This window comes from Falco rusticolus, chromosome 4 (assembly GCF_015220075.1).
Source record: "Falco rusticolus isolate bFalRus1 chromosome 4, bFalRus1.pri, whole genome shotgun sequence".
Taxonomy (NCBI): Eukaryota; Metazoa; Chordata; class Aves; order Falconiformes; family Falconidae; genus Falco; species Falco rusticolus.
In genome coordinates this window covers 39,838,584-39,864,793 of record NC_051190.1, presented here as the reverse complement: position 1 = coordinate 39,864,793, position 26,210 = coordinate 39,838,584, and positions in this window count along the sequence as shown.

Here is a 26,210-nt window from a genome sequence, read left to right as displayed (position 1 = left end):
GGGCGGGGCTTTGGCTGCCGGCTGGGGTCAGCCCACCACACCACGTTTCTGCCCGCAAGACTTCTTAAGAGACAGATACCTACAATTTTTCCCCCAATGCCCTGATACCTCATCTCCTTCCATCTATAGCATTTGATTTTATTTTTTTTAATCACAAACTTCTGAAAGCTTGGGAAGTCACCGTTGTCAGCTCAAACGCAGCTGACTTGGCACACCTGAACACCACCAACTCTCTCACTTGTGCTTTTTGATACCTTGAAGGCAGATTCTCTGTGAAACCATTTATTTTGGCTGTTCTTTCCCCTGCCTTGCCCTGGCACAGAGCTAATATAGTCCCTTCTAGCTTTAGCCACCGTGGAGCGCGGCTTTCTTACATTAAGGGACTCTTAGGTGGGCCTGGCAGGATTCGAGTGCGCTCTGACCCTGCACAATCACAGCCATCTCCACAGGGCCCTTACACTTACTTTACTTGTCCTTTGCACCTATTCAAGCAAACACAAAGGAACCACAGGGCAATGGTGAATTAGGACCTACATTTTAATTCTTGTTCTAGATACTTGACTGGTTTTATTCCACTAGAGGCAAGCTCTCAAGACATAAACAGAATTAAAAATGCATGGACTGAACTTAAAATGTAATATAATAAATGAAATGTGATACTCTTACTTAATAGTTTTAGCTATTGAAAGTTCAAAGGCATACTGTATTTCAATTATAAAATGAAACATCATTTTGTTCAAAGGAAAAACATCCGCTGAGATGCAAAATCCCTTTTGGAGATTTTCTTTTACTTTTTCGCTATTTTTAACCCAAAACTCCAGGGGAGGTACTATCAAATATCCAACCAATTTGGTTCACCAAACCAGGTTATCAAGATGACCTAATTTAATCTCTAGCTGATGAGGACATTTCCTTGAAAGACTATACAGTCTCTAATGGTTTACCTTGGTTTAGTCTATTAGGTAAAGAAAATTAATAGAGCATATTTCTTCATATTTCTAAATATCTTAATTAAAAATGCTTTCAGAAACCTCTGAATATTTAGGAAACTTGTGCAACTTAAATGACTTGCTATGGAATGGCTTGATCCAAGACTGCTACACACAGTGTAAAAAAACCCCCACTTAACTACAAGAGAACATTCTGCAGAACCCCAAATGTAACCACCGCAGGTATGTGCACTCTCATGGATTTTATTATGATTACCTTTGAAGCCTGTTCCTTTTTATTGTGGGTATAATTCAGTGTTTGTCTATCTTTAATAAGCTATGGCATAGAAGATACAATTACTGATAATCTGCATAAGCGCTATAATGTGTACTCTCTCGGTTTACAGGTTATACAAGCACAGACAGACAAATCACTACAGCAAACAGCTTGTGTAGAATTTTTTTACCTTTTCTTAAATATGTTATCACAGAGGTGCTGCCAGCATCGCTAATGGGCTCAGCTTTGGGCAGTGGCCGGTCCATCATACAGCAGTCTGAAATGCGTGACACAGAGGCAGCTCCTGGTGTGTTCTCACTGAAGCCATCCCTACAGCCTGCTTGCTACCAAAACCTTTCCACATAAGTCAAATACACATGGATAGCATATAATGGAGAGCAAATTACTGAGAAACCTAAAAAACTTCAGTGAGGTTAATAAGAAAACTCTTTATCACACAAATCATCTACTACATGTTGCTGTAAGTGAATCATTAGTGCAAAAAGGTAACTTCCACTGCTAGCTTGAATTTTTTAAATAATGAGACATAAAAATAACTCCAAACATAGCTTTCACTCGTACTTCATACACCAAAAGACCCTCATCAGATTTATTGTTAAAAACCCTTGTGCAAAAAAAGTCAAGCAGCCTTGAGGTAAAGGCCTGTATAGTTATGATAATGAAAATTGGACAATATGTCAAAAAATATCCTTTTTCCATAAACTCTTCAAGCTTGACTCTCTGGGACTTACATGATAGAAAGCAAAAACATCCAGAGATGGCCAGTGAACTATTCCATGTGTGTGCAGACACTTTCTACTGCTTCTGTTTCCTCCTATAACGACTCTTCTATCATTAACAAAAAGAGAGTTTCTCTGAGAGAGGGATGAGGATGTAGCCATGATACATCCTTTTATGAACAACTGTCCACTGCTCTGGGGAAAGCTGCAACGTGTCTGGGGGGAAGACAGGGGAGGGGGGCAGGAGAGCAGCACTGCAGTTTGCTTGCTGCAGCTGTTTCGCTTCCCTCGTTCCTCTTTCACGTTATAGGCAAAGGAAGAAAAGGAAAACACAGGAAAGGGATTTTCTATGCTTTCTATGCAAAGAAAAAAAAAACCCAATTTGCTTACTAGGTGGCTATTATACAATATAAATATATCTTCTATGACTGTAGGCTTTTTCCAAACTCTGATACATGGTGTCACATACATTTAGATAATATATGGGTATATCTGGCTATATCTGTATATTATAAACATGCACACACCATGCACTACAACCAGAGTGTAAAAATTGGGTTGAATGGCTGCCAATGAACAATTAAAAACATTTTAGTTGACCAAGCTTGCAATTTAAATTCATTTGAAGACATTCCCACTGCATGCTATGAAGCAATTAAAGTCTGTGGCAGATGCTCTCTTGGATACAAACAGGACAAGCATTTGTGTTCTTGCCTGAACCGTAAGAAGTTGTTTTACTCTACTTGTGCTATAAAAGTCCATGTAACTGGGATTATTAGAGGTTGGTGGGATGTTAAGACTCCAGACAGTCACTCTAGAGAGTTACTCAGATGGAAAGCTACTCAAAATTGCATCAAGGTGCATGGATTAAACATTGAGTCATAGCAATGGGGCAAACTCTTATTTCCAGCTAGAATATGAACAGGAGTGGAAGAATTTCTTTTCCAGGAAAGCAAAGGCTGGTTTCAAGAGATCATATAGCTTATCTGAAAAAAAAAAAAAAAAAAAGGAGTGGGGGGTGGGGGGGAGGGAAGAAAGTGAGAGCGGAAACAGTTGGTAGTGGTATCTTGAGCTACCAACAGTGATCCGAAAAAAGGATACGCTGGTACTGATGTTAAACTCAGAAAACCCAATTCAATCACTTTCTAGCAGGCTGATGGTACACAGTAGCCGTAAAGAGGATGCAGTGATTTGGGGGGAGAATTTTTTCAGGGAAACACATCTGATATCACTATTTTAAAACTCCCAAGCCAATGGAGAAAGTCTGTAAGCTTATATTGCTACATGGTGGGGAAATCTTGGGCCGCAGAGCAATTCTAACTCCACAGTTTCCCCTGAAGTTGACCACTATTTCCTAAATTATGATATTCCATTCTTCCTCTATTTTTTATACATAATTTCTTAGCCTTTAAGAAAAAAGCAATATTTAGTCATGTAATTTTGTTACTTCACCTCTTTCCTATAATGTAGGATCTTTATTCTTCCTTCTGTATTTTAGACCAGTTTGACAGGTCTTTTCATTCCTGTCTTTGTGGGGGAAACAAAAATGAAAAAAAAAAAAGTTTTTCTTCTGGTGATTAAATAGGTTCCTACTAAGTACGTTGAAAGTCTGAACGCCGCCATCCAAGACAGAGCAAAAACCTTGTGCTGCCTCAGGTTTGCTGTTTGGGTTTGCAGAGACCCACCTGAACAGATGGAAGCCACTACCAATGTCTCACTTAAAAGCCTACTGTAACACTGAGCACTGCAAAGCTCAGTCACACCGCTTAAAGAGAAACAGAATCTTCTATACCCTTGAAATTATAAAATCACATTTATCTGCTATATATAAGACCTTCTGACTATGCCAAAATAGTATTTCTAGCTGCTTTAATAAAGCAAGTAAAATGACAGCACAATACAACAGAATTTGTTACTCAGAGAAGATTTGTTACTAGTGGTAATCAGTGATGGCTGAAACCACCAAGGTCAGTTTTTACAGACAAATGACCTTTCTTACTGTCAGGTTATTCTCTAAATATTTGAATTGGCTTATGATGCCTTCACCATTTCTTTTTTGAAACTTTTTTTTTTTAATAACAAACATGTAATATAAGCAAATTACACCTCTGTACGTTAGAGCTGACTAGTCTGAAAAAATACCTGAAAAAAATTATAGTTTTACAAAGGCAATCTGGTTTTCTGTGCTTTTAAAAAAAAATAATTAGATCTGGATGAACAGTGCAAAGCAGGAAGTGCTGTAAATTTTTTTGCTCCAAATGTGCTGATCCTTTGATAAGAGTGATTGATTGTGTCTGGGTAAGTTTGCTTAATATTTGCTGCGGACACTGTCTTGACTGGGGTTCAATCCATCACTCTGAACAGGAAACCAGGGCTAATGCACTAAAACAATATCTGTTATGCACTCAGTTAATCCATCACAAATCTCTTGAGCAGTGTCAGGGAGTAGTCTTGCAGGTGGATGTTGACTTAAAACCAATCTTTGAGCTTGTTTTTATTTAAAAAAAGATTTCTTGTTCATCTGTTTATAACATTTTAAAAATATGGGAACCACATTCTCCACCCCTGCTTGAGTTCTGTTAGGGAATTTGAAATAAATCAATGTAATGTACCTTTTAAAGATTTTCAGGTATAAAACATATATTAAAATCTATGAACCTTAATGCGGCCAAATTTAACAGCAAAAGTACAACATAGTTCAAACAAGGCTAGATTGTCTGTTGCCTTAGGTAGACTTTAATTCCCATTATTGACTTTAGTATTTTTTCTAATAACTTCCTAAACTGTTGTGGTTTTTTTTGTTAAAAGCAACTGTTCAACTTTAGTCTATTTTGCATGTGAAACAGTCCCAATTCTTTTAGTTCCTCGTAGGTCACAGAGAAGTTTGTATGTACAGGAAAGTTCATAAATATTCCAAACAAGTAGAAATCCGTAGAGGGTCTGGACATTAAGATTTAAGGTGCCTGTTAACATACCTGACTCAGAAGAATGAAAGATTTATTTACTGAAAATTAAGCCTGAGAATAGAAAAAAATAAGGAATTTCTCCATATGAAAACCAGGAAACATATCAAGTGCAGGTTCTTTTCCTAAATTTATCATTTCATTCCTCAAACATGGGGATTTAAACTCTAAAAAAACCAACCCAACTAACAAAAAATAAAAAACAAAAACACTTTAAACCCTGAGGAAGAGCATTCACTGCAGGGAGGAAGCTACAGGAAAATCACCTGAATGACAGGTACGCCTCTGTAAGTTCCTCTAAGGCACTTTTAGCCAACTAGCATATTATTTTATCACCTGCGTTTGTACAGAAACAATCACATGGCTAGAATTAATGATCTGGTTATTTCTTTGTTACTAAGTATCTGTCTTTTACATTAAATTTTTCTTGTATAATGATACTATTACTTCCTTCTCCTCCTCTTCTGCAATTTAGGCTACAAAAAGGAAACCCTTAAAAATTTGTAATAACTTCTGAATCATAGGTCTATACACCAGAATGCCTGTGACAGGGGTGGTGAAGGAGCACTAGCCTACACAGAACGCAGCTTCGTGTTCTAGGAAACGGAGGGTTACACGCTGCTTTAACACTGCGAGCAACCAGGCTGGCTCAACAGAATTTTACTCCTAAGGATAAGCTGAGCCCTCAGTGAGCTCAGCTAATTAAAAGTTTGGGGCTTTCTTGTCTAACAACACTCATGAAGAGCCATGACACAGACACACACCTGTTACTTGCATGAACAGTCTTATTGCATATTGCTGTGCTACTTACTTACTGACATGATAACGTATGTTGTGTATTTAGAACTGAGTATTTGGAATAGATGAATCAATATATAAAATAGAAGCTTAGATCTGCCAGTTGGAATAATCCCTAGAGGAAGCAGCAAAACCTTATGGAAACCACTGCATTTTGTCACACAGAAAAAATTGAGCCTAATGACTTAATTTTTCCCTTCTCCAAGTCTTTAGGATTCCTTGTCCATATCCTACTTCTTTTGAGACTTCAGGATGTGTACGATCATTACAGACTCATCTGTCCATACTACTGTGTACTTTTAAATTGACACGGCCCTTAATCATGACCATAATTTAATTAATATCTGCAGTTCTCATTCACTCATATATATCCCCCTAAAAATGCCTGTAGCTAGTCATCAGTAGGAAACTTATCATTTCTCTATTCTTTCATTAGATATCTCTTTGAAAGACATGATCTTGCAGAGTTCACACACCTAATTTTCTTCAGTCACCCTAAAGGATATCTCAAAGCAGTGTCCAGCCAAAGTCAAGTCTGAGCATTATCGTACACTGCAGTGATAGCAGCTGTTTGACAATGATTTTTATTTCAGTTTTCTATTGTCTTTTGGATAACATTTTTTCAATAGCCTATCGACTCTAGCAATTCAAACGTTCCAGAAAACAACTGGCTGTGTGAGCGGGTTTGTGTATTCTTTAGCATAAGTTGTTTGAATGAAGATGTCAATGCACTTGGAGCTCATGAGCAGTGAGAGACCCAGAGAAGGCAACTGTAACAGAGAGTTCAGAAACCTTAAGTATCTTGAGTTAATAGCCACAGTGTCAAACTGGAAACATATTTTTAGTTATATACAAAAACTTATAATAATTCAACCATTGAACATTGATTGTATAGGAAATTTAAATTTTGTATTAGTCCGCTGAATGACTGATATTGCCTATTTTCTACCATCGGTCTATTATTCAGACTTGAAGTGTCACAGACCATGCCTTCACTCTTGTTTCAGGTGAGATTTCTTTACGCCAGTAATTGAACAGTAGACTTTATGCCAACGTACTCGCTTGTCGACACTGAGCCCTAGCACTTTCTGTGCCTATAACAATGAAGTTTTGGGGGTCTTTTGTAACATGTATGTCACCGTCTCCTCCAGGAATTTGTTCAGGACCAACAATTCGCTTCAAACAGTTATTCTGAAAACCATCAGAATGAAAGTAGTTTGAAATATTATTACCTTTAGGATAAAAACAATGCACTGATCTATCTGTCTGGAATTTCTTCCATATCCTTGGTCTCTTTACACGCAAATGGAATCAATATCCATCAATATTGTGGATTTAGAGCTATGGCCATAAAGGAATTCAAAGGGATGGCAGTGGGAGAAGGAGCTGTCCATTCTGTGACATATTAGCATCATTACTATTATTTAACATTATTGTATTTAGTTTTGTTTCTTTTTTATTCTGTAATTGATATCAATACAGTGTGATCTGTATCTTCCTGCATGCAGAAATGAAAGCACCGAAAGTATATTTACTCCATGCCCTTCATCTTTCATCATAGCGTTGGTCAAAATGTAACACTAAGGCTACGAGAGCTAATGTTGAAAAAGACCATTGGTTAATAAATCCCTTGTTTACTTAGGTCAGCGCCTCAGGTTGTCTGATTTTGTTCTAGGCTTCGGATCTGGTCAGCGTTTTTTCCCTGTTACACATAATACGGGCAGAAAGGGAGCCTCAGAACAAACTCATTCAAGGTGCTGATGTAGTCTGAGGCACAGAGATAGATGGAGTTTTACATATTAATCTCAAAAAGCATTTGCTACCTTTCTGTCCTGTGCTTTTAAAATAAATTCATAGATTCATGGAATGGTTTGGGTTGGAAGGGACCTTAAAGATCATCTAGTTCCAACTCCCCTACTATGGGCAGGGACACCTCCCACTGGACCAGGCTGCCCCAAAGCTGGACACAGCACTCGAGGTGGGGTCTTATGAAAGCAGAAGGGAGAAGAATCACCTCCCTGGCCCTGCTGGCCATGCCACTGGTGATGCAGCCCAGGATGTGGTTGGCTTTCTCTTTTCTTTTTCAGTCATGTTGAGCTTCTTGTCAACAAGCATGCCATGCAAATTCATGCAAACAGCCCCATGCAACTAATGCAAAACATTTTTAACCATATACATTTGCACTATACAATATAATCATCTTACATTAATGATGCATACATAGAGGTTAAATGTCACTTTATAGATTTGTAAGAGTTGCAAGATAGATTACTGCTCATGGAATGTCAAACTAAGAATATCACATGCAATTAAAATACTAGTGGTTTCTGTAATCAAGACAATTGTAGTCCAAACAGAAGCTAAAGGTTTTGTGGAGTGTGGAGTGTTGTTGCAGGAAAGATGAAATTGATATTGTCAGTAAAAATTCTTGAAATGTTACTTTTGCCACTTGAAACAAAGGATGCAAGAGCTGCTTTATTACTATAACACCTCGCTTGTCATATATGAATGTAAAATGCATGGTTTTACTCATACCGGTACAACAGTCCCTTCAAGCCCCTCTCTTCCCACTCCCACACAGAGATATGTTACTCAGCATGTTACAGCCAGTCTGGAACTTGCTCCTGAAACAGCCCAGGACGTGATGACCTTCCAGATATGCTGTAAAAACCATTTGTTTGACAAGGGTTCGGGGGAAGGTTCTGGGTGTGTTGTTTCTGAAAGGATTAAGCAGGCTATTTTAGAGTTTTGGTTAATGCTTCATTTAATTGACTATTTGTATGTGACTGTTTTGATACCGAGAGGTCAGTCACTTTCACTGCTAAGCTTAATGAACGCTTCCGGTGTTTACTGCTTAAACACTCACTGGCACTGAGCCTGATTAATGCTCATTAAAGTCAATGAGAAGACTCCCACTGATGAAGGTGGTGGGCTTTCTGTGCTACCTCTCCTCTTCTCAGGGCAACTACACGTGCATGGGGTCGATTGTAACGGCGCATCTACAGTTCACTGTTACAACAGCAAAACGAACTCCAGATTTAAGTCTAGCTAAATTCTGCTTTGCACCCAGGCAATAAGCAATATATTAAAAAAATACATGTAACCTGAAGGGTCATGGTTTGTGTAACCGTCTGAAGAATTAAATCATAAACACAGTTGTATATAAGTAATGATAGAAAACTGCAAAATATTCATTCTTCTCTTGCTTCCCTTTTCCTTAAAACTTTCCATGTTTTGAAGGACAGAATTTGGAAACTGTTTATATCCCCCATGGCAAGGACAAAGGTTTTGAATATGGTATGAAAGACGATGAATGACCAGTGGTGTGATTAAGAGAGCAGTGCGTAGAGAAGAGGGTATGGTGACAGTGCTGGAATGAAGTTAATGATCTTGCTTTGGTTATTTATATGAAATAAATAATTTCAGCATCAGGTAGTTTCCACCTACATTCTGAGACTAAAATAGTCTGGTCCCTCATGTAGCCATAAACAAAGGCAATAGGTATGCTACTCAAGTAAATACCATTATAAGCAATACATGCCTGTAAAACAATTACCTGTTTCTCTGGATTTGGATTAATAGTCAAGTATTCGGGCTTAAAGGCACAGAAAAAAGTCCTGCACATCACTCCTTACATCAAAAAGATTTCTGTGGAGTATGGGAAGAAAAAAAAAGGATCCTATGTGGAACTGGAATGATGGAACTCTCCAAAAAATGAATGAATAAATGAAGATTCTATAATTTGATGAGATGGATGAAGAACCCATTGATAAGGCACCTTAGAAACAGCTGATTTTTACTGCATTTCTGAAGAACAGATTAAAATTCTCAGCATACTGCATATGTTCCTTTTTGCTTCCTGAACTACATTTGTAATGAATTACTGTCTATATATTTAGAAGTCAAAGACACCTTATTCCTTCACTACCATATTTGTCCTCAATCACAGTAATTTTTTTTTTTTTTTTAATTTTTATGTCTGCTGGAAACTTCCATAATGTATTTCTAAAATATGCTCATTTGCTAAAAGGAATGAGCAGAGTGAGCAGTGTGAATACCAGGGTGAAACCCAGTGCATCATCTTGCCATGGATAATATCATAGAGTTTTCAATATTTGGAATATGAATCTCCCCCCAAGTCAGGCACTACCAAAGTAGCTTTTTTTTCATTCTGAATTTCCAGTTTAGGCGTCTCAATAATGTTTTCACTTCAAGTATTATTTTTGTCTGGAGTGCTGTAATGCCATGCCATAGCATGTAACAGTGTGTGTCTCCAGCTGTTTAAGTTGCTGATTTTCCTAAAAGGTGGAGTACACCAGGAATTTCACAGTCGACTCTTTGCAAATTATTTTGGGAAATGCATTAATTTCTAATGAGTCATTATCACTTTGCTGACTTCACATGTACTGAAGTAAGTACAGTATTTGCAATTTCTTAGGCAGAACTAGAAATCGCCTTATTTACTTGGTTGAAAGGGAGGTGAACTGGTAGACTCCAAGGTTTTGGAATCTGGGTAGTACACGTGCTTTGCTGTTTGCATTCAAACAACTGGCAGGACACTTAATTTGAAATAGTGCTGTGCATCCACTGAAAATATGAAACTCAAATGTGTCAAGTCAAGCAATTAAAAACTATAGCATCTTAAGTCACTAGTTATTTTGAAAACAATGCCAATATGATTTGTTCCCGCAATTAATTCTAAAAATTTCCATGACTTGTAAAATGCATTTTGACCTGAACAATGCAGCCTGTGAACCATTTCTGAGCCGTATCCTTTCAGAGTGCAGTTGTATTTAGGAGAAGTAATTTGGGGTGCAACATCACAAAATGCTAATCTAAACTATATGGCTATTAGAACTAACGCACACTGCAGTAGTTTTCCCTCTTTGGTTGAAGAGCAGATACACTGATATGTGTGAGGTTGCTGCTTTTAAAATGTAAGTCACTAGTGAAAGTATTAACATCATCTGAGTACTGAGAAAAGCAACTGAAAATTTATAAATTCTCCAAGTTGTGAAGCTTTTCAGTTCAAATCGTTACTGGTATTACGGCAGGGTTTGGAGGGTTTTTTAGAGCCAAGGAGTCTTGTCTGAGAGCATAGTTATGCTTACGCATATGTCAGAGCCTATGGAGAGGGAAGGTGAAGGGAATAGGAGCACTACAATAACACATTGATTAGCAAAACATTTGGTTGGGGGGGTTTTGAGCAAGAATATTCTTGCAAATAGAAATACGTTATTTCTATGTCAGCCCAGGTTTACAGCATGAATTGAGAAATATATTATTATTATTAGTCCAAGTATCCTAATTTATAAAATGAGCAGTAAAAAATGAATCATATATATTCTACAGTTTGTAGACAGCTCTTTGAGATTCAGTGAAACCTGCTACACTGTTTTTGGCTTGGATGGAATTTATTTTCTTCACAGCACCCCCTGGGGTGCTGCGTTTTGGATCTGCGACCACAGCAGTGCTGAGAACACTGGGATGTGTTAGCTCTCGATAAGCAATGCTCACGCGGCCGCAAGGGCTTCGGTGCCCCTGGGGCTGCCCCCCCAGGCAGGGGCTGGGGCTCCCAGCAAGAAGCTGGGAGGACACACCGCTGGGACGGCTGGTGCCAGCCGACCAGAGGGATTTGCCAGGCCATTTGGTGGTGTGCTCAGCAGTGACAGCTGCAGAAAGAGAGAGGAAGGGATACAATCAGAGTTATGGCATTTGTTGTCCCAACTAAGCTTTATGAGTGATGGAGCTCTGGCTTTCCTGGAAATGGCAAAACATCTGCCTGCAGATGGGAAGTAATGAATTAATTCCTAATTTTCCTTTGCTTGGATGTGCCACTTATTAAACTCTCTTCATCTCAAGTAATGAGTTTTTCTCACTTTTGCCCTTCCAATTCTCTGCCCAGTTTCACTGGGGGAGAATGTGCAAGTGGCTGGTGGAGACTTGGCTGCTACCAGGGTTAACCCCCAGCACCTGCCAGCATTTCAGACTCTGACTGTTACATACAGCCATACAGCAACACAGACTTCCTGGGTTGAAAATGCTTATTTTCTGAGGAACTAGTTTTGTTTCTTGCTTCTTAAAGAGAAAAATGTCCTAGATTTTAACACTTACTAAAGTGGTGAACTCCAGCTTCCTAATTTGGTTGCAAGAGACACATTTCAAATAGCTTGTACATTTATATATTCATTTTTAAAACCAGTTCAACTTACTGTACATTAAAAAGATTAAATATTTTTATAGAGCAATTACAGTGATTCAAAACAACTTGAACAACCCAAAGGAAAGAGGTATTTCTTAAACATTTAAATATATATTAGAATAAAATGTTAATGTTATTCAGCCTTTTATTCATGTGAATTTTATTTTATATAAAGCAATAAGGCTTAACGACACTAGCAGCATTTTGTGACTCTCTACCAGTTTCTTCTTGAAAATGAAGAATTGGTCAAGATTATCAATGGGTTATCAAATATAGGGGAAAATAAAACCCAAGAAACTCTTCTAAATGCATCTTCATTTTCATCAAGGTGGTTCTGCGCATGCAACAAGTTGTCTACTCTGTTCTTCAGGGTTTGGGGTCAGCTAAAGAAAAATTATGTTTTACCACTTGCTATGTTTCAAAATTACAAGCAATAAATAATGTTTTGCAAAACTTTATCTGAGTCAAAAAATATTCTCTACACAGTTTATTTCGCTGAACTCTGACCAAAGAGTCAGCACAGTTTAGAACACTATGGACTTCTCAACAGAATAATGAGATATTTTTTTTTTTCTTTTAGATCTCTGAAATCATATTTTTTATGTCTGCTGGAAAAAAGAAAGAAAGAGTCTTTTTATGAAAGAAACCGTAAAAGGGCAGTATTTGAAGGTAATGGTGACTTTAGGCATCTCTGGCAGGTGCCAGCTGGAGGGGTTGCTATGTTACCTGGCCCGGTGTGAAGCTGGAGGCAGATCTTTGTCTGAATCCTTGGGGCTCAGAGATGATAAGAGGCTCCATCGTCCTGTGGAGTTAAGCAGCTTGACAAGGTGAACCAGGAGCAAAGAAAGGATCTGTTAAAATCCTCAAATCAATTTTCTGGAAATACTGGAAACAGCTCTACACAAGCTACACAGCTATGTTTTTATGCTGTAAGAAGCAAGTCCCAGCATATAGCGAGACTATGAGATGGCAAGCTTGCTTTCTAAAACAGATGACTCTAAATCATTTGACATTATTACTGATTCTTTGTGAGAAGTCCAGATAAGCAGGGGTATTAAAAAAATTGAGAAGGGAGTGAATATATGTACAAGTGAGAGATCCTGAATTCACTATGAACAAGAAGATGGTCCATCTAAATTAGTTTCTAGAAGTTGGATAATCTTTTAACACTGTGGATGAGATGATGAATTTAACGTATTATAGAAAAGGCAAGAAGCAGAAGTATACTAAGAATTTGAGTACAACCAAAATTTGTGAAAATGGATTTGGCGGCATTTGTTTCAACATGTCAAAGCAATTCCTGATATGTGGGAAAAGATGCAAAAATATAAAAGATTTACTGGCACATCACATTGATGGCACTGACTTTGACAGATGCCATTCCTTCGAAAGTGGAACTGGTTTGGGTGTAAATAGAATTCTAAATACCAAGAGAGGAATTTTGAGAAGACAAGGGGACTTGAGCTCTTTATTTAGTTTTACACTTTTTCTTTTTAAGTCCTTCCGATACGAAACTTTCTGAAATCCTTCAGGGTGAAATATTTGGGGTTTATTCTAGCTTACAGAAGATATCTAATTTGGTTTCTAATCGGGCAGGTACAGGTTTAACTCCAAAGAAGTAGCAAAGTTCTGTTCTGCTTGAGCTAGTATCCCGATTACAGAGAGTCCATAAATGCAAAGACAATCAGAGTGAGAATTTTACAGCCTCCCCTTAACAATTGCACACAGCTGCTTAGTATAAATGGACGTAGGCTATACCATCTCATTTTTCATTAATGGTAGCAAGGTAGAGACTGTCAATTGGGTTTCTCTCCAGGGAAGCTATTTTTAGTGATGAATGAGCAAGAGTATTCAAGTGAGCAGCAGCTTCATGTGGAGAATATAATTTAAAGAAATTCAAATGTTTAAAAAGCAAAGTATTTCACCTGATTAGCTTGACACTGTTATCATTCAATTTTCTTACATCTTATTCTTTACTGAGAGTTATATAAGTAGACAGCATCCTCTCATGACAGCAGAGTCCATAACATAACTGCTTTCATGTACTGTAAAAATACAATAAAGAACAAAACTACAGAGCAGAATTGGAACAAGAAGCATGCTAGTAGAAAAGATGAATTGAAATAATAATAATAAAAGGACTTAAATTTTGAGATTTCTTTTTTCTCTTAGAAATAGAGTAAAAATTCTATTTTCCAATTCACTTTCCATAGGAGTCTGTTCAACTTCCCAATCAACATTACAGTGTGAATTTATAGTCAAAGACTGAATAGATTTCTTGAAAAGACTATTAACTGTGGCTATTTTGGAGCTATGGCTTCCAAATTAAAGGTCATGACAGTTACGAATGAGGTTATATGCTTTTTTACACTACTACTTGGACTTATGTCTTCAACAGAAGTGGAAATTTAAACTAGAAATAGGATTGCAACATGACAAATGAATGAAACTCTAAACTACAGAAAGCAGGGCTAAAAGGAGGTCATTCGTAAGGCAATGCAATGAATTTGTGATGTTGATGTTTTGACAAGCAAATAGATCACTGAAGTCCGATGCCTGATGCTAGCAATGCGGTACTTTTTGCAAAGCTTTATCTTCAGAAAACAACAAACCTTCCTTCAGAATATAGTTAGAGTGGCTGATTGAACAAGGATTTTAAACCAATATCATAGACCTTGTTTTTCCCCACAAGTTAAATTTTGCCCTCTGTTTTCTGATCTTTCTTGATTCTTCACTTCCTTTTCCGTCCTTACAAACTGCATGCACGGACACGTTCATCTCTTTCTCTGCCCTTCAGTGGTTCTGTAGAAAGCTTGGCTATCAGCAATATTGGTTCCAAAGTAATGCAGAATTAAGTAGGACTTTGTCGTCATATCAAGAAATCAATGATACACTGAAGTACTTTTTAATTAGACCACTGTGGTCCTGAACTAACCCTGAGTTACAAAGATTAAATAATTGCTTATGGCATTCTCAATGTGTGGTTCACCATAGTGAAAAGAAGATTATTGACTCAACTGCTAAGTTATGAGAACTGACAAAGCCTTGCTGAGTGCAGAAATTCTTTTTAGCACAAAAAAATAATGCAGTTTTACGACCTAACCCCTTTGAACTATTTTAATTAAGGGCTACTATGATAAGAAAGAAACTGAAAAGCATTTTCAAGGATGTTACTGTACTTTGGTCATTTATTTTCAAGGCCATTAATTTCTCCCAGCACGTTTCTATCTAGAGATTTAGGAACAAAACCGTCGTAAGTCTTCATGACTTAGGAACCTGTGAAAGTCAGTACATTTAGACGTCTGTTCTACTTTAGTAGGTTTTTCTTTTTCTTTTTCCTTCTCTGCCTAAATTTAAACATACAAATTTTAGTAAACAACTGCCTTAAGCTTTACATTCAAATCTTCATTAGGTGCAATCTGGCACAGCTCCCTGGATCTTAGTGAAGCCACCTTTCCATACCACTCAAAAATCTGGTCTTAAGAGTTCATTATACTTAAAAGTGTAACTCATCTTACTAGGCATTCTTTCAAAATGTTATGGTTACATTCATTTTAGTAATAGAAGTGTAAGGGGAATGTACTAAGGGAAAATATCATGTTTAAATGACAGTAGAGCAAAAATGGAAATAATATTCTTGAAACACTATAGAATTATGTAAGTGCATCAAAGTATAAGCAGGTGTAGGAATGATGATTTTAAACAAAGTATATTCATGGTCTTTCAACTTTTTTCTTAATATTTAAAACAAATAGAAGTATGTGAGCTTGTATTTGATAATGCTGAAGTTCATCTGCCAACATTATGCAATCTGTGCAAAACAAAAAGGAGTACTTGTCCCTCAAAGTATTCCATGATAGAAAATCAAGAGAGCACTCTGGGTTTGCTATTTTTAACAGGAATTAAGACTATGTATATAGTAGGACTTTCAAAAGCCTACTTGGTTTCTCACTAGATTCGTAGGTATCTAAATTCCTACAGAGAATAACACATCTGCCAATGCCTTGAGGGAAGCCCTGGCAAAAGCTGAGGTTGTCAGGACACATGAACTCTTCCATTGTTATTCTTGCTCTATCAATCACTTTCAGTTAAACAAAAGGTGAGCTTTGGCATTGAGATATAGGCCATTCATCAAGGTTAGGGGAAAAAAAAAGAAAAAGAAAAAAACTTAATTCTTATGTGCAAGTATAAGGAAGCAGCAACAGAAACAGAGATGAATTAAAACTGCAAGGAACCACACAGCTAAGCACTGGACGGGGGGCGAAGCACAGCAACAAGCACAAAAGGTACACGCGCATGAAAAGATCCATGCTGTGCCTACTCTTTGATTTGAAAGTGTAAGCACTGGCCTTTAACTAGTACGTGAAGAGCAAGCTGTAAGGCATCTATGCAGACACTGAGCAGAACCATGACACAAATCCAACCTCAGACCTGAAAGCCCTGAGCCGCGAGGTCATTAACTGCAATGCGGTGCTGCTGGAGCTGACGTGCTGTCTGGCATCTGGCAGTCTGCAGGCACTCACCAAGTTTTCCAAATTACAAACAAAAGATCTACAAACTTGTCCTGCTGCAAATAACATCCTAATATTTTCTCACAGTGTGATTTCCTCTCCATGGCATTACAGTATTCCTAACAGAGATACACACAGTTAGCTTCTTATGTTATCAGGTTACGTGCTGCTCAGAGATGCTAGAAGGGTACAGTAAAGGGTATTTTTTCCTGAATTAAAATTAATAAACTGAAATCACACACCACTGTACGGACACTACCTCCCACAGTACCAGATTCAACAGTGGCCTCCTATAAGGATTATTTCCTATATGAAGAGCAGGGGACCGGCGAGTTTCTCAGCAATAAAGACACTTTTCTGAGAGACATTAAAGACACATCCCTGCTGAGACTGGGCTCATTCATGGTCTACTTGAGAGACAGGAAGAAAACAGGACTTGATAAGAGCTAAGTATTCAAGACCTCTAAAACCAAATGTACCATCCTGTTTCCATTTTCTTTACTGAGGGAATATTAACTTGCCTGTATTCATTTTTATTTTAGGAGATGTTATGAGCTCATTTTGATATTAAAGATTCTTTAGGGCACTTTCTATACCTCAGCTCTTATTTAAGTTTAACTTAATTAAAATCTTTTTGAGATTTTCTTCATGAGACATGCTTAGCCTTTCAATAACAGAGTACAGATAATTATATTGCTCCTTTCTATAACATTTGGAGATGGACTAAACAAAGTAAGGCTATCCAAATCATTGTGTTAAAATAGTGTCTGCTTTATTATTTTATGCATAAGTCGGGCTTGGTGCTGCTAGATAAGATCCTGGTGATACTTTAGGTCCTGCTTCAGAATAATGCTTACTCTCACTGAGGCCAATGTGTCAGGACCCCAGGACTGTAACCATTCATAAGAGAAACACTTCCCCAGGCCCTGGACGCAAATGACACCCCTCGTACCTTTACAGAAAAAGAATAATACACTATCAGCTGTTAGGAGCTCATCTAGAGGACACAGCTAGGTAGAGAGCTGGTCCACAACTTGTTAAACCGTACCTGTTCAATCACTTCCTAGCATCCTATCCATACAGTGTGCTTTTGAACTCTGTAAGTTGATTTCTAAATTTGATATAAAGAAACTATTTTATTCTGAAATAAATACTAAATAATAAAAAAGTGTACATATGCACAATTAGATATTTTTATTAACACTGTGCACATAAAAAGGCATAGAAATGTATCTTGCAGTTGTACTTTCTAAGACAAAGTATTTGATACATACATTGCTTTATTAAAGAACCTCAAGTCCCAACTATTTTACTGTATGACTGAGCATGTATTTTAGAACTTAAAATATATGACACCGGACTGACAGCACCTTTGTACGTGTAAGTGCTACCGTATATTCAGGAGTCTAGATTGGGATAATTCTGTTGCATACAAATAACCTGAAACATTAAAATGTATGCTCCATCCTCAGTAATCCAAAGGGAATCAGATCGAAGATCTGACTATGTGTTTTCTAAATTAAAAATTCAAATCAGAACATGTAAAGTAGCTTAAAATAATAATTACATGAATTCCAATTAAGTATTACACAGTAATTACAATGAGTGCTATTAGCAAATTCAAAATACAATTTCAGTTAAAGCTACTATCATGAAGCACAGCAACAGACAGGTGCACCAGACACCAACAAGTGGAAGGGAAATTACAGATGCTTGTATGTCAGGGAAAAGTGAAATTAACTCACTTGTCTGTGGTTTATGCTCTCTCTGTCAACTAGAGACTAGCTGTTTATATGCTTTTGCAGTTTTTATAGGCTAAAGTGTTCTTAAAGGATTAACACAGTGCAGAATTCAGGAAACAATTTACAACACAAAACCAATTTAGAACCAGAGAAGTCTGTATCACTTATCAGTAACAAAAAAATTAGAGTGGTAAGCTCTATAAAGTTTGGGTTTTGTTTTCTACTATCTGTACCAGGTGCTTCAGAGGACAATACTAGTGACATCCTGATTTTAATATATGAAATCTGGTTTATGAACTGAAGTTTTATCTTTAATAAAAAACAAAAGAAATAGAGCATGCTTTAGATTTCTGTATCTGTGCTTGAAAACTTAGCAGTCTGCAGCCAAAAAGGATGATTACATGTTATGAAAACTGTCTTTGAAAAATTTAGTATCACTGGAAATATTTATCTTGAAATAGCTGCAATTTGGGGGGCTATAATTTTGTTTGTTCTGTACCACATTCTAAAAGCACAATATGTAAAACTGAAGTACACAGAAACATATATTTCTTGCACACCCTTCATATTTATGCAGCTTTCAGAAGCATCTGTGCAATCCAGATTCTACAAGTTACAAGTTTCCAACTGTATTGTGAATAAAGGATTACACATCATACATCTGCCAGTAAACCCAGCAAACCCATTTAACTTCTAGCTAAATGTTCCTCCCCAGTATTTTTCCCCCCAGATCACTACACTGATGTACCCCTACTCTGTGTTCTGAAGCTTTACTATTTGACATTACCTTTTCCCTTGAAGCTTTCCACAGAAGTAATCTGAAACTTCCTTTTATTTTGGTCTGGAATGACTTATTCTACCCCTACAAAGTAGATCTCATTCAGTGTCTCGAAATATATTGTCCTTACAAGTTCAGTTGAAACCACATTGTGCTTGTGATGAACCACAAATGCTGAATCCTTTCTACAGAGCAACAGATAAAAGTTGAGGTTTTCTTGAAAGATTTCCGATCTGGTGACACTTACGATGTTTCTGTAGGAAACATTCTAATCTATGTTCTAAAGCTTTATTTGTAATTAATCTTTTTCAATCCCAATACTTTTCAGAGGTCTGATTCTGATCAAAGTGTTCTTTCACTAAGGGCCTGAGACTGTTCCAGTACAATAAATGTGGGGTCCGAATAACAAGTCTGCTGGGAGAACTGGAGCCAGATTAAGGTGCAAATGAAGCCTTGGAAGAGACACCACATGTGTGGTGGAATATGCAACCATTCCTTTTTGCATGTCTGCTCTCTCTTTGAAAGAGGCAGAAAAAACATTTATAACATTTTTTTCTTCCTTTTTCCTTCCAAATTGCAATGATTTTTCCCTCAAAAAATCTGGCACACAAACCTTTACTAGGTCTTCTGCCATTCTTCAGGCCCATAGCTGGGTAAACAACGAGACCCAGAATAACCTTAGGATGTGCTGAACGTTCAGTTGCTGTGCTACTTAGTTGCTCCAGAAGACAAATGCCATAAATGAGGAATGCCCCCACTTCCTCCTCCTTTCTTTTAGCTTTGGTACCCGAGCAGGCGTCAAATGAACTATAATATCCCCTTGGCCAGTTTGGGTCAGCTGTCCTGGCCCTGTCCCCCCCGAGATCCTGCCCAGCCCAGCCTGCCGGTGGGAGGAGGGGGAGCACTGGGGCCAGCCCTGATGCTGTGCCCACACGGCTGGGTCGGCAGCACCTTGGCAGCACCCACAGTGCCAGGAACCTCCCCTGAGGCTCAGCCAGACCCAGCGCGCCCTGACAAGCTCCAGAGCCTGTGGTTCAACTCAGCTATCTGACGTTAATGCAAAGGACATCTATTTTAGTTCATCAGACTTTCTAAAATGAACCACGGTTCACAGCTTTGTAAAAAATGCATACTAAAAAAGTGAATTGCTACACCCTTAAGAGAAGCCCTCCTAATCTGGATTGCATGCTAATAATTAAAGTTTCACATTCTGAAGGCTTTTCTCAGGGGTTTTGCCTCTTTCCAGTAAAACCATAGAAAACAGAAAACATTAAGAACAAGCCAAAAGGAGCAAGCCGACTTCCAGAGTTCTCAGACATGCTAAAGAATTGAATAAAATACCCAATGTCACGGTCAAAAAAAGATGCGGCAGGATCTATTTTTGTCTTAACCTCAGCCCTGTCCAAAGGAGAAGTAAAACAAGCACCCCGTTAATGATAGATATACATTTAGCTTTACACACTTTAGCCTTTTAAATTTATCACTAAGTCATATATTTTCACTATTGTCTTTAATTTTTCAATGCCATCATTAACAGCACAAATTTCAAAGATTTTCCCATAATAAACCACTGCAGCTAAATTTTGTTTCTTGCCTGTAGTTTCCTGAGGATTGTGTTGGGTTATTGCTTTTTCCATATTTTCACTTCTTTACACCAATGTGCTTTAAGATGGTCCTGCCAAGATGTTTTTCATTTATTTCAAAATCATGATTGCTAGATGATCTTAAACTAAAGCCCTTTACACGGTCATATAAGCTTTATAATTAAAGGTAACAAAGGTAAACAAATATGTTCACCAGACAGTTATGTAAGCCTGATGAACAGGAAAGGAGAACGCTAAAACAGGCAAAGAGAGGACAGGAAAACACCAAAGAAAGTATTTCCAAACTTCAAGAAGTCCAAATATTCATTACGTGGTCGGTGCTATCTCTGTCTTTTGTAGCTGTAAATTAGAGAAGTATTGGCTCAAGAAACTTAGGTTATAGACTGTTATCTATGCTAAAGAAATCAATCCCATATATCTTCTACAGCTTTCTGAAAAAGCTTAAAGCATTTATTTCTGTTGAGGTCTAATTTGGTTTTGTCTTTGGTTTTATGCTTTACAGCATATTGTAGCACAATAAAATGTATTAATTTTATCTATATGATTTATGTACATTGGGAAAAGAAAAATACACATAATTCACACATTTATTCAGTTAGAAGGTTCAAAAACAAAGATGCAAACATGTTAAAATATTTGTCAGCATACACTATTTAATTTAGAAGTTTCTATGAGAAATAATTTTCATGGGGTGAGTGGAAGTAGCATTTACCTGCAATATTATAAACCACAGTCACTTTAAATCCTGTATTTCCACACTTACTAAAACACTGCTAAGAGGAGACCTGCTGCTAAAATATCATGTGGTTCTTTTAAAGCAATATCATTACCTAATAATTTTGAAAGAACCTTGGTTTTCAAAGTGAGAGGGAAACAGCTGTATTGCCTCCGCTTGCATAAGGTGGTTCAGGGAAGCTGGGTCCAGCTCTCCTGCGCACGTTGGGGAACATGGGAAAGGGGCACGAGCACTCCCAAGGAGATCTTTGGTTATGGTAGAAATACTGAACTACACAGCTGCAATCCTGATGTGCATCTTGCTCATGCTTACTGAAAAACCCCAGCAACATCACTTTTGACCCCTATTTCAAGAGGTATTTAGAGTCTTATAGATATAGTCTATATGTAGGGTGTATATATATATATATAGTCTTCACAGCCTACAGAAAGTGCAGCCATTCAGAAGCACAGACACCAATGCCTATGACGGTCAGTCACAGGGAGTTGTCGTGACATTCTTGTACTCTTAACCATCCTGGCCTGTTTTAAAAATAAGCAATTTCATTTCACTTCCCAATATTTTCCAAACGTGATGACAGTTCTGCTTTTCCTACTGCCATTAGCTTCACAAGAGCTAGCTGATAAGAGCTCAATGGCTACTATACCATTCCTGAAATTCATGTAGGCTAATCCCCCGGGATTCAGTTCAGTCAGCAGTTACACTAAATCAAAAACATGCACAGAAAAGAAATATTTCCTACTTTTGTGCAGAAAAAACCCTGTTGCTGCTGTAATTTGTATTTATACTGCTTTATCACGTAGCACTGACAGTGCTGTGATGGCACAACACAGCACTGCTTTTGTGTCTCATTTTAGAAAAAAGATTCTGAAAGATTTGGTGCCTTATTACAGCTTCATTAGAGAGGAACAAAAAGACACATAGAACTGTCTAAAACCCTAAGGGGCTTTCATACCACGGAGGTTGCTGGAACATTGAAATGCTTGAAAACTCCTAAAATGGCCATATGCAACTCCAAATTCCCTTTACGGAGAATAAACTCAAGATACTTTTTCTTATTAATTCTATCCTATAGAAATGATGCAAACCAGGTGAAAACAGAACCAAGAGTTCAGACTGATGAATAAAGACATAAATCTGGGTTTCAGCTAAATACTCATTTTCATCTAAACATCGTGACATTCCGGTGCTTGTTGAAGTGTAGGTATCCTAATTTGCTTTTGCTGTTTCCCATGGAACCTCCATTTTACAATCAGAGCGCTTGGAAATGTTGGATGACACGTGCAGTTTCATCTACCTGACTTAAGTAGGGTAAGATGGGTTGTTTCTGTGGCAGGTACACATGTACATCTTTTCCTACAGTCCTGGATGAATGCACGGTTGATGCTCACAGAATGATGTGCATTTTTATGGTATGCTTTCCATACATATTGAGAACTGCAAAATATCTACCCTTACACAAGAAAGTAATTATGTCTATACAGCTATTGTGCTAATGAGCTACTGACTAGGCTAATAAACTACATACTGTTCATAAGTTATGGTTTAGGTGTCAAAACTTGATCTGCATACTAAATAACAATGAGATGCTTGTGCTCTCAGTCCTTCTTAGCAACCCATGTCCTATTTCTTCACCATCTATGATGTCCCAGCTGGGCTGTTCTGGGGACCAAAGTTTCTTTCTTATCGTATAATCCTTTTTATATATAACTCCTTACGCTCCTCCGATGTGCTGTTATGCTTCAGATGAAGAATGCTGGGATGATATCAGCAACGTAGCTGCTTGAGCAGCAGCAGCCTTGGTGAAGGCTGTACAGCTGTGTGGTAACTTGACCAGCCTCTCACAAATACAGATATGAACCCACAGCCTAATTTTCCCTCAAAACCAATGAATCTTTTGTCTTTTTATGCTCCAGAAATTAGCACATGGCAGCTGAGTCAAACATTCTGAACTGCTGGAAACTTCCAATCTTTCTATGTCATCACCACATGAGAAGTGTTAGACACGTACACTTTACAAACATGTTAAATGACATAACCACAGTATTTAAGTAGCAACAACAGTAGGTAGTTCAAATGTCCCAGTGATCTGCAACATCAGTACAGAAAGATCAAAGAAATATATGAAATTGTAACTTTTAAAAAATACCAAAGGGAGCTGAGCTATAACAGCCTAGAAAAGAAGTAATTCTATTTACATGTGTATTTACAAAGTTTATGAGTTTCTAAGCCTGAGCAAATAAGCCAACACTAAATAAAAGGAAGCAGTCAGCAAACTGTCGTTATGACCTACTGCAGACTTCCACTTCATTTAGATTTACCCACAACTCGTTCCTCAATTCAATTCAAAAGAGTTGAAACTCCTTTATAACCTCATCTTCCATAATGGAATAAATCAACTTGCAGCATCTGAGAGAAAAGAAAAATAAGACTGAACATAATACAAGCATATAGAAAGGAATGATACAGAAAGGGTCTGTTTCTGTTTACACTTTTGTATGTATAGCTACCAAAGTACTAATGATCATTTTGTAATAAGAAACTAAAAACTATTATTAACTCTAGCAACATCTAATATGGGGGTAGGCACAGTAGTGTTTTTCACATAGCTGGGGGGAGGGGGACGGGGGACACGACGGACGACACACACGACCAGACACTTACGTGTATGCAAGATTTAAGTCATGATCTCACATAATTTATGTGAAAGATTTTCCATTGCTGTTCTTTTTTTAAACTATCAGCCTTCACTTGAATAAATATGTAGAGAATATCCTTTCACTGAAAATAAGTTTTGATATTTTTTTCCTGTAGGTATTTTAAAATATTTTAAAGTATTATTGTTTAAGTTACACATCAAAGTGATCTACTGGTATTGTAGAAAGGGCACCTCTAGGTAATTGCATCAAATTGGCTCATGACACATTTATTGATAAGATGGATGTAGATAACGTTTGTGCGTTCAATAACCTTCTTTGGCTATTGCTGTATCTGTAGCATGGAATCATAGTTAGAACAGAGTCAGTCCTCAACTGTAGATGGAAATGATGTGGAGAGGATAGAACAATAAAGAAAGGATTTTACACTTCCGTATTGAACAGAAAATGTTTTATTAGTAAACAGTACCCTGACATTTCTTAGTCCTTTTGAATTTTAATAATTTATAATAATAATAATTAATAATCAAATAAAATAATAATATACTGAAAGGTCTGGGAATACCCAAGGCAATACAGAAATATTTGCTTATAATTCACCAGTTGAATATGAGTTTGGATCAATACAGACTTTTCAGTCTCCACTCAGCTGAGGGCTGATCATTTTGTACAATGTTTATTTTCACATCAGCTTGAGGAAAACTGTTTATCTCAGTCAAAGCTACTCATATTTGAGTACCAGAGCTTCTAATATTGTAGCCATAGGGTCTTGGGAATACAGTGTTGCCCTTTCAGCATGTGCTACATTTGAAGCTGTCATTAAGCATCTGCATGGTCTTGAGTGAGAGTTATTATGTCAGGTCACGCACTTGCTTAGAATTTGCAAAGGAAGTATCCTTAATTTAACAGATTATCTTGAAAATCATGGCTGGCTGGACTTTTTCATTGTTATTATTAGAAGGCAAAAAGTTTGAGGCTTGTTTTGGTGTTTTGGCTTTTTTATAATTAAAAACATTGTTTCAGTCTATTTCACAAATATGATATAAATTTGCAAATATTTGCTTGTCAATCAAAACAGATTTTTAATTAGGAAACAATCAAAAACAAGCAAGAGGGATGAGGCAGTGGTGCCAGCTATACTGTGTGGGACACTGAAGAATGAGGAAAGCAGGATTAAAATCCCTCTGCTACATAAGGGCAAAGTATCTCCTATCCCAGCTGCTGTCCAAGCCACTAGTGTGTGGAATTAAATGTCCTTTACTTCCTTGCTAGCCCACTATTTTATTAGAAAGTAATTGGAGCAAAGACCAAAAGAACAAAAACCCACACTGATTCCAGAGTACCCTGTACTCTTACAGTGTAGATGCTCCAGTTTGTGCCCTATTTTGTACAAAATGGATCAGATTCAACACTGGACTCTGCTCTCAGGACAGGACAGGACTCTGTTCCTATAACAGCCCACGACTTCGTTTTAGCCTCCTCTACTGTGACATAGTTTCCTGAAAATTGTGAAGAAAAGATATAGGTGCCACATGGCTCAGGGTTAGCTGGTGCAGATGCTTAGCTTGAAAGCACATCTGGCTTCTCAGCTTTGAGGGCAGCAAACCTGCTTTGCAGTTGCAAGCCTTTCAGTGGGCAGGAGCCTTCCTCTGCCTGAAGTCGTGGGCTTCCATTCCTCATCCTCCCAGGGGCTGGGCTTGCTCTTCTTCCTTACAGTGGACCCTGGCCAAGTGGCCACATTAGCTCACACTCGGAGGTCTTCGCATGTGTCCTCCCTTCTGTCTTAGTCTCACTTTTGCAAAGAGTGTTATATAGATCCTAGTGTGAATCATAAGCCAAAGGAAGGCTGTGTAAATAAGCCAGGGTGGGAGAAAGCATTTCTGCTTGCCTTGTCCAAGAACAGACTACAAGTGCGTAGCTATATATTATTATGGATCAAAACACAGTAGCCTACTGAAAATCCAGTTATCAACATAAACTATGATACACACACACAACACACACACACAAAAAAATAATCCCCATCTGAAGGCAAAAATCACACAGCAGACATGACAAAACAAGACACCCTTCCTAATATGCATTTAAAAAAATTACATTTCTGAAAGAGTACACTGGCAGCAGCCATTTACTTTATCTGTACATTTGGGAGCACATTGAGAAGCAGCTTTTCAATCTGAAGGATCAAATCTGACACAATTCATCAGACAGTAACAGTGAAATCAAAAAGACAGTAACTGGAAAATGTAATCCTCCCCTGAAATTTTCTTCAG